The sequence below is a fragment of the Dryobates pubescens genome, chromosome 35 (assembly GCF_014839835.1).
Source record: "Dryobates pubescens isolate bDryPub1 chromosome 35, bDryPub1.pri, whole genome shotgun sequence".
Classification (NCBI taxonomy): domain Eukaryota; kingdom Metazoa; phylum Chordata; class Aves; order Piciformes; family Picidae; genus Dryobates; species Dryobates pubescens.
In genome coordinates, this window is record NC_071646.1 from 5,489,666 (window position 1) to 5,498,633 (window position 8,968).

Here is an 8,968-nt window from a genome sequence, read left to right on the forward strand (position 1 = left end):
AGATGTTTGCCATTGGGATGTGCTGCCCAGGGAGGTGGTGGAGTCACCATCCCTGGAGAGCTAGAAGAAAAGCCTGGATGAGGCACTGAGTGCCATGGTGTGGCTGACTGGATGGGGCTGGGTGATAGGTTGGACTGGATGATCTTGAAGGTCTCTTCCAACCTGGTTAATTCTATGATTCTATCTGGGTGTGAGGCTTGGAGAAAGGGCTGGAGCTCACCTGAGACCTCTCTCTCTCTCTCTTTCTCTGCAGATGAAGCCATCAAGAGAATCGTTGCCCTGCTGCAGAATGCAGGAGATGAGCTGGACAGGGAGGTGAGAGGACAGCTGTGGTCAGCTGGGTGGGCTTGAGGGGGTCTGGGCCAAGCTCTGTGCTGCTGTGAAACACAGCAACAGCCTCGAGTGCCCTGGGGTGGCAAGCAGGGAAGTGAGGGAAATCAAGGCTCACTGACAGCACCTCCCAGCTCCCCAGTGGGATGTGGTGGTGGCTGGCTGTCTGTTCTCCCTCAGCCACACTCCTAGCACGGAGTGAGAGCACCAACACAAGGATGAGGTGGTGGAAGCCTCGTCCCTGGAGATGTTTGCAGCCAGGCTGGAGGTGGCTGTGAGCAACCTGCTGTGGGGTGAGGTGTCCCTGCCCATGGGAACTGGCTGAGCCTTGAGGGCCCTTCCAACCTTAACAATTCTATGACTCTATAACACAGGGTCATAGAATCACAGAATCAACAGGGTTGGAAAAGACCTCAGAGGTCATTGAGTCCAACCTATCACCCAGCACCATCTGATCAAGTAAACCATGGCACCAAGGGCCTCATCCAGGCTCTTCCTAAACACCTCCAGGGATGGGGACTCCACCACCTCCCTGGGCAGCACATCCCCAGGGCCAATCTCTCTTGCTGGGAAGAACTTCCTCCTCACCTCCAGCCTAACCCTTCCCTGGCACAGCTTGAGACTGTGTCCTCTTGTTCTGGTGCTGCTTGCCTGGGAGAAGAGCCCAACCCCCACCTGGCTCCAACCTCCCTGCAGGGAGTTGCAGAGAGCAAGAAGGTCTCCCCTGAGCCTCCTCTCCTGCAGGCTAAGCAACCCCAGCTCCCTCAGCCTCTCCTCTCATAGGGCTGTGCTCCAGACCCCTCCCCAGCCTCATTGCCCTTCTCTGGACACCTTCAAGTGTCTCAAAGTCCTTCTTGAATTGGGTCACTGCTGACAAATCTTCTCTTGCTCCCTGAGCAGCTGCGGGAGGACGCGCGGCTCCGGCTCTTCTTCAAGGACCTCTCCTACAGCTCCTTCAAGGACCTGGCTGACGCCTATGTGCACAGGGAAATGAGAGCCAGCAGGCCTGATGCTGACCTCCAGGAGGTCCAGTTTGCCTTCACAGTGCACCTCACTGCCAAGGTGGCTGGCATCTGCAACCAGGCCGTGAACAGGATCATGGGCTTCGGAACTCGCTACCTGGAGGATTCGTTGCCACCCTACGGCAAAATTCTGCAGGTAGGCAGCAGGAGCAGGGCTGGGGCTGAGCTTCCAGCAGCAGCAGGACAGGGCAAGTGGTGTGAGGTTAGAATCATGGAACCACCAACTTGTTCTGTTTGGAGGGGTCCTTTAAGATCTGGCTGACAGTAGGCTGTACATGAGCCAGCAGTGTGCCCAGGGGGCCAAGAAGGCCAAGGGCATCAGGAAGAGTGTGGCCAGCAGCAGCAGGGAGCTCATCCTGCCCTGTGCTCAGCACTGCTGAGGCCACACCTGGAGTCCTGTGGCCAGTTCTGGGCCTCTCAGTTTAAGAAGGACATTGAGAGACTTGAAGGTGTCCAGAGAAGGGCAAGAAAGCTGGGGAGGGGTCTGGGGCACAGCCCTGGGAGGAGAGGCTGAGGGAGCTGGGGTTGCTTAGCCTGCAGGAGAGGAGGCTCAGGGGAGACCTTCTTGCTCTCTGCAACTCCCTGAAGGGAGGTTGGAGCCAGGTGGGGGTTGGGCTCTTCTCCCAGGCAAGCAGCAGCAGAACAAGAGGCCACAGTCTCAAGCTGTGCCAGGGGAGGTTTAGGCTGGATGTTAGGAAGAAATTCAGGGCACTGCTGCAGCTGCCCCGCGGCTCAGGGCACTGCTGCAGCTGCCCCCCCGGCTCAGGGCACTGCTGCAGCTGCCCCGCGGCTCAGGGCACTGCTGCAGCTGCCCCGCGGCTCAGGGCACTGCTGCAGCTGCCCCCCCGGCTCAGGGCACTGCTGCAGCTGCCCCCCCGGCTCAGGGCACTGCTGCAGCTGCTCCCCAGCACAGGGCACTGCTGCAGCTGCCCCCCCGGCTCAGGGCACTGCTGCAGCTGCCCCCCCGGCTCAGGGCACTGCTGCAGCTGCTCCCCAGCACAGGGCACTGCTGCAGCTGCCCCCCCGGCTCAGGGCACTGCTGCAGCTGCCCCCCCGGCTCCGGGCCCTGCTGCAGCTGCCCCCCCGGCTCAGGGCACTGCTGCAGCTGCCCCCCCGGCTCAGGGCACTGCTGCAGCTGCCCCCCCGGCTCAGGGCACTGCTGCAGCTGCCCCCCCGGCTCAGGGCACTGCTGCAGCTGCTCCCCAGCACAGGGCACTGCTGCAGCTGCCCCCCCGGCTCAGGGCACTGCTGCAGCTGCCCCCCCGGCTCAGGGCACTGCTGCAGCTGCCCCCCCGGCTCAGGGCACAGCTGCAGCTGCCCCCCCGGCTCAGGGCACTGCTGCAGCTGCCCCCCCGGCTCAGGGCACTGCTGCAGCTGCCCCCCCGGCTCAGGGCACTGCTGCAGCTGCCCCGCGGCTCAGGGCACTGCTGCGGCTGCCCCGCGGCTCAGGGCACTGCTGCAGCTGCCCCCCCGGCTCAGGGCACTGCTGCAGCTGCAGCTTCCCCCGGGGAGAATTTCCTCCTCAACCCATCTGGAAGGACCAACAGCAGCAGCTTCGGTTTGGGGCTGGACCTCATGGATGTTTTCTTCCCTCTCTCAGGGGAGCAGAGACCAGTCCAGGACAGACAACTTCGAGAGCCCAGACTGACATCGGCAGCTCCGAGGGGCTGGCGGCGCCTGGGAAGCCGAGGCTGCAGATTCGCTGCTGGGGGAGGGCGGGCGATGGACAGCCCCCGTTGGTCACCTGGATGTGGGGAGGTTTTCTGAGCTCTGGCTTGAAGAACCTTTGAAGGGAAAACCCCACAGCAGCAGCCCCAGCAGCAGGAAATGCTTCCAACACTCCCCACTGGCAGGGGGCACAGGGGGTGGCAATCAAAGTGGGGCCAACCCCCCTGCCCCGTTTGCTGCTTCAGCTCCTGCCAAGTGTGGAGCTCAGGGCTGGGCTGTCTTGGGGTATTTATTGAGCTGCTCTTCTAGATGTGTCTGCCAGTGGACAACATCATTTTTGTACCTTCTGCTGTCAGCTTGGGGGGAACAAACCCTCCATCCCCCCCCCCAATAAACTCAAGCTCCAATTAATTAACCCTCCAACAAGTTGCTGCCTTTGTCTGCTGGGTGGTACAGGGATCAGGGTTTGCTTGCTGCTGGCTGGGGAGGGCTGCTCCTTCCCAGGCAGGTGCCAAGTGGCACAGAGGGAGGCTGGCAGCAGACACACAGCATGGCCATGGAATCATGGAACTGCCAGGGTTGGAAGGGAGCTCCAGGCTCAGCCAGCTCCAAGCCCCTGCCATGGCCAGGGACACCTCACACCACAGCAGGTTGCTCACAGCCACCTCCAGCCTGGCTGCAAACACCTCCAGGCAGGAGGCTTCCACCACCTCCCTGGGCAGCCTGTGCCAGGCTCTCACCACCCTCCTGGCCAACAACTTCTTCCTCACAGCCAATCTGAATCTCCCCACTTCCAGTTCTGCTCCATCCCCCACAGCCCTATCACTCCCTGACCCCCTCCAAAGTCCCTCCCCAGCTTTCTTGGAGCCCCCTTCAGATCCTGGGGGGCCATAAGAAGGTCTGCTGGGAGCCTTCTCCTCTCCAGCCTGCACAACCCCAACTCTCTCAGGCTGTCTGCAGAGCAGCTCCAGCCCTCTGCTCCTCCTTGTGGCCCTTCTCTGGACACCTTCCAGCACAACATCCAATCTCCATCTCCCCACTTCTAGTTTTGCTCCACCCCCCCCAGTCCTATCCCTCCCTGACAGCCTCAAAATTCCCTTCCCCAGCTCTCTTGGATCCTGTGGCTCTATGACTCTGTGACCATCAGGATCACTCCCACCCCAGCCTGGCCCTTTTGGGGGGGTGGGGGGGCAAGAACTCAAGCTGCCTTCACCTGAGCCCACACAAAGCCACTCAACCACCCAACAACAACTCCTCAACCACCCTCATGGTGAAGAGCTATTTATAGCCATTGCCTTCCCAGCAGGAGGAGATCTGTTAGCCAAAGCAGCTTGATCTGCCACCAAGAGCTGGCTAAAGCTGCTTCCCTTGGCACAGGAGCTGCTCCTCCTGATGCTCCAGCGAGGGCCAAGGGGATTTGCAGCTGCTGGGGTCTCACCTACGAGGCCTAAGGAGATGGAAAATGTCAAAGGGATTAAAGCCTAATCTCTGGGAAGGCTCTCAGCTAATCGTTGCCCAGACCCCTAAGCAGTGTCATGGATTAAAGCAGCTTGGGGCTGGGGGGGGATTGGCAGCACTCAGGGTGGTGGCACCACCACCAGCAGCAAGAGGAGCAGCAGGAGCAGCTCCCTGGCCAAGGCTGCAGCCGGCCCTGGGGTTCAGGAGGTAAAATGTTGAGGTTGGCAGTGTGCAAGAGGTGGAATGACCAAGGGAGTTCAAGGTGGTGCTGGGGGCAAACACACCTGAGGGGCTGGGGCAGGGACAGGCGGTGACAGCGCTCTGGGGGCCACCAGTGCCTGCCCAGCAGCTCCTCTCCCGCATGAGCTGAGCTTTTCAGCTCCTTTCAGACCTGAAGCAGAACACAGTGGGGAAGTGGAGCCCTAATAGGAAGGAAGCAGCCCTGCTCCCCTCCCCCAGACCAGCATCCCCCAGAGAAGTCCCTGGGGACACCTTCTTGTGGCCTTGCAGTGCCTAAAGGAGACAAGCAGTCACCACTCTCACTGTGCAGAGCTTCCTCCTGATGTCCAGCCTGAACCTGCCCTGCTCCATCCATTGTCCCTCATCCTGTGGATTCCCCTTCATTGCCAGGGAGTTGCTGAGGTGGTTCCATAGCAGGCAGCTGCTTGTGCAGTGGTGCAGGCTGGTTGGGAGCCCAGTGTGGCTGAGCCATTCTTGGGCTGTGGTGCTGCCCCTGAGGGTGGGGAGAGCCTGTGCCAGGCTGCCCAGAGAGCTGGGAGCTGCCCCATGCCTGGCAGCAGTGCAGGGCAGGTTGTCTGGGGCTGTGAGCAACCTGCTGCAGCTGGGGATGTCCCTGCAGCTTTGAAGGTCCCTTCCCACCCAAACCAGCCTGGGATTCTCTGCCAGAGCTGCAGAGGAATTCCCAGCTGCTAGAAAGCCCCAGGGAGGGGCACCCCTAGAATAGAATAGAATAGAATAGAATAGAATAGAATAGAATAGAATAGAATAGAATAGAATAGAATAGAATTAGCCAGGTTGGAAGAGACCTTTGAGATCATCAAGTCCAACCTATCACCCAGCAGCATCTGATCAACTCAACCATGGCACCAAGTGCCTCAGCCAGGCTCTTCCTAAACACCTCCAGGGATGGGGACTCCACCACCTCCCTGGGCAGCACATCCCCAGGGCCAATCTCTCTTGCTGGGAAGAACTTTTTCCTCACCCCCAGCCTAAACCTCCCCTGGCACAGCCTGAGACTGTGTCCTCTTGTTCTGGTGCTGGGTGCCTGGGAGAAGAGCCCAACCCCCACCTGGCTCCAACCTCCCTTCAGGGAGCTGGAGAGAGCAACTTGCTTGAGCTCTGCCTAGTTCAGCCCAGGCTTAGGACTGTGCCAAACACCAAACCCCACTCCTGGACTCTGCCCGGGGATGCCAGCAGCAAGGACAGGGCCAGCCCCACGCTTCCTTGTGGCTGGCAACCAGGCTGGGAAGCTTTTATTGCAGGACAAACTGAAAGCTCTGCTGCTTGCCTGCAGCCTTCACAACATTCCCCTTCCCCGCCTGGAGCCGGGGGGAGCTGTGCTGGACTGTGACCGGGGCAGGGCGGGCTGGTGTCAGGGCCACAGCCGGGCCGGCCTGGGAGGATCACATGCTGTTATCTGTGTGCTTTGCATCCGAGCTGAGGTGGTGCCCGGGGCAGGTTGGGGTTTGCATGGAGCAGAAAAGGCTTTTGTCTCCTCACTGACTTCCCGCAGGACCTCCTCTCCGCCTGGCCCCTGGGACGCCCCTGCCTGGCACGGCCCCGGTGAGCAGAACACCTCCTCCCTCCCATTCCTGCTCCTGAGCTTTCCCTGGCACCGTGGCTGAGCCCAGTAGCCTCCTTCTCTGCTCACCACACCTTGACCCACTGGCTGGGGCAGCAGTGATGGGGAATCAAGCAGCAAAACTCCCACAGCCTCTTAGCCAAGGGGCTCCTGGCCCCAGGTCATTGAATCATGGAAGCCTAGAATGGGCTGGGGTGGAAGGGACCTTAAAGACCATCCAGTGCTAACCCCTCTGCCATGGGCAGGGACACCTCCCAAGGAACACCCCCAGGCAGGGGGCAGCCACAGCCTCCCTGGGCAGCCTGTGCCAGAGTCTCCCCTCCCTCACTCTCAACTATTTCTTCCTCCTCTCCACTCTCAGTCTCCCCTCTCCCAGCTCAAAGCCGTTGTTCCTCATCCTGGCACTCCCAGCCCTTGGCCAAAGTCCCTGCCCAGCTCTCCTGGAGCCCCTTCAGGTGCTGGAAGTCTGCTCTAAGGTCTTCCTGGAGCCTTCTCTTCTCCAGTATGAACAGCCCCAGCTCTCTCAACCTGTCCCCATAGGGGAGGTTCTCCAACCCTCTGATCATCTTCTTGGCCTCCTCTGGACTCATTCTAGCAGCTCCAGGTTATTCTTTTGTTGGAGACCCCAGGGCTGGAGGCAGTGCTGCAGGTGGGGGCTGAGCAGAGCAGAGCAGAGGGGCAGAATCCCCTCCCTGTGCTGCTCTCTCCCTGCCCTGCCTGCAGCTCAGCTCTCAGCTGGCTCTGGGCTGCCAGGGACCACTGCTGGCTCCTGGGGAAAAGCAGCCCAGCCCAAAGCAGAGGTTCAGCTCCAGCCCAGCATGGTGGGCTCACAGTGGGAGCAGCCATGGCTGCTGCTAGTGAAGCACCCCAGGAGCCCAGGTCCCTTGTCCTGTGTGCTTCCAGCACCTTGCCTTAATCCCTTGGTTATAAAACTGAGGCTTTGATAGCCTGTGGCCACTGAAGATGTTAAGAAGGTATTAAAGAAGGCCAAGCTGTTAGCCCCAGGGCTTTGAGTGGTTTCCAGCTCTTGGTATTACCTTCATCCTCCCCTGAACACCCTGCCGTGGCTGCAGCCAGCTCAGAGCCACCTCAGGAACATCCTGGGCTCACAGACAGCAACCAGCTGGGCACTGATCCTGCCCTGCCTCTTGGCTCCCACTCAGCCTTGCCCAGGGACAGAGCATCTCCCAGGGCTGAGCCCCTGAGACAGAGCTGCCTGTTCCAACATAGAATCATGGCATGATTTGGGTGGGAAAGGACCTTCAAAGCTCCTCCAGTCCAACCCCCTGCAGTCCCCAGGGACATCTGCAGCACTGATCCTGCCCTGCCAAAGAGAGCCCTGTGACCCACACAGCCCCCTGCCCACCTGGTGCTCAGTGACAGCTGCAGCCCTTCCCCTGAGTGCATGAAATCATCCACTCACAGAATGGTTTGGGTGGGAAGAGGCTTTAAAGCCCATCCAGTGCACCCCCTTGCACTCAGCAGGGACATCCCCAGCCAGAGCAGGCTGCTCCCAGCCCCAACCAACCTGCCCTGCACTGGTGCCAGGCATGGGGCAGCTCCCAGCTCTCTGGGCAGCCTGGCACAGGCTCTCCCCACCCTCAGGGGCAACCATTTCTCCCTTCTCTCCACTCTCAATCTGCCTCTTCTAGCTCCAAACCATCCCCCCTTGGCCAGTCCCAACAGGCCCTGCTCAAAACTCTGTCCCCAGCTTCCTGATTGTCCTCTTGAAGCACTGCAGAAGCTCTCCCTGGAGCCTTCTCCTCTCCAGGCTGCACAACCCCAACTCTCCCAGCCTGGCCTCCCAGCAGAGGGCTTCCAGCCCTCAAGAGAGGTTCCAGCATCTCAGCTTGCTTCTGGGATCTTGCCTCTCCAAGCTCCTCAGCCTCCTCTCCTCCTGCTTTGCTGCTGCCAGCTGAGGGAGGGCAGCTTAGAACATCAGCCAGGCTCTTAAGGAGCCAAAGAGTGCAGAACCTGTGGTCCCTGAGAGGATGCTGACAAGCTTTCATCTCATGGGAGCATGGCTCCAGGCCAGAGAGGAGGCTGTCCCCTGGGATGCTGTCCTGGGGCCTCGCTGTTGGCTCTGGGTGAGGGTGCAGGGCAGATTTTGCATCCCCCCCAACCCTGAGACCCCCCACAAGGAGTGCCTGGGAGGTGCTGTGCTGTGGCTGTGCTGCTTGGCCAGCAGACCCCCAAGCTGTGTCCCCAGAGCCAGGCTCCTCTTGGGCTTTGAGGATGCCAAGGGCAGCCTGGGGTTTCTGAGCATGCCCTGAAGCCCTTGCAGGTGTGAGCTGCCAGCTCCTGTCCTTGCCAGCTCTGATGGCTTCCATCTTCCCTTTCCCCTGTCCTCCTGTCTGTCCTGCCTCCCCTACCCTGAGCTTCTCCTGGGGCTGCCATTCCTCAGCCTGGGACTGTGCTTTCTGCTGGGGCTTTGCCTGCTTAGGGACTTCCATGCATTCCCTCTGCACCTCAGCATGCAGCCACACTCTTCTCCTCCTGCAGGGGCAAAGGCTCCTTCACCATCTGGCTCTGGGAATGGAAAACCCCAGTTAGTGCCTTCCTCATGGCAGCTCACAGGATGTTAGGGGTTGGAAAGGACCTCTGGAGATCATCCAGTCCAACCCCCCCCCTCCCCCTGCCTGAGCAGGACCATAGCATCCAGCACAGG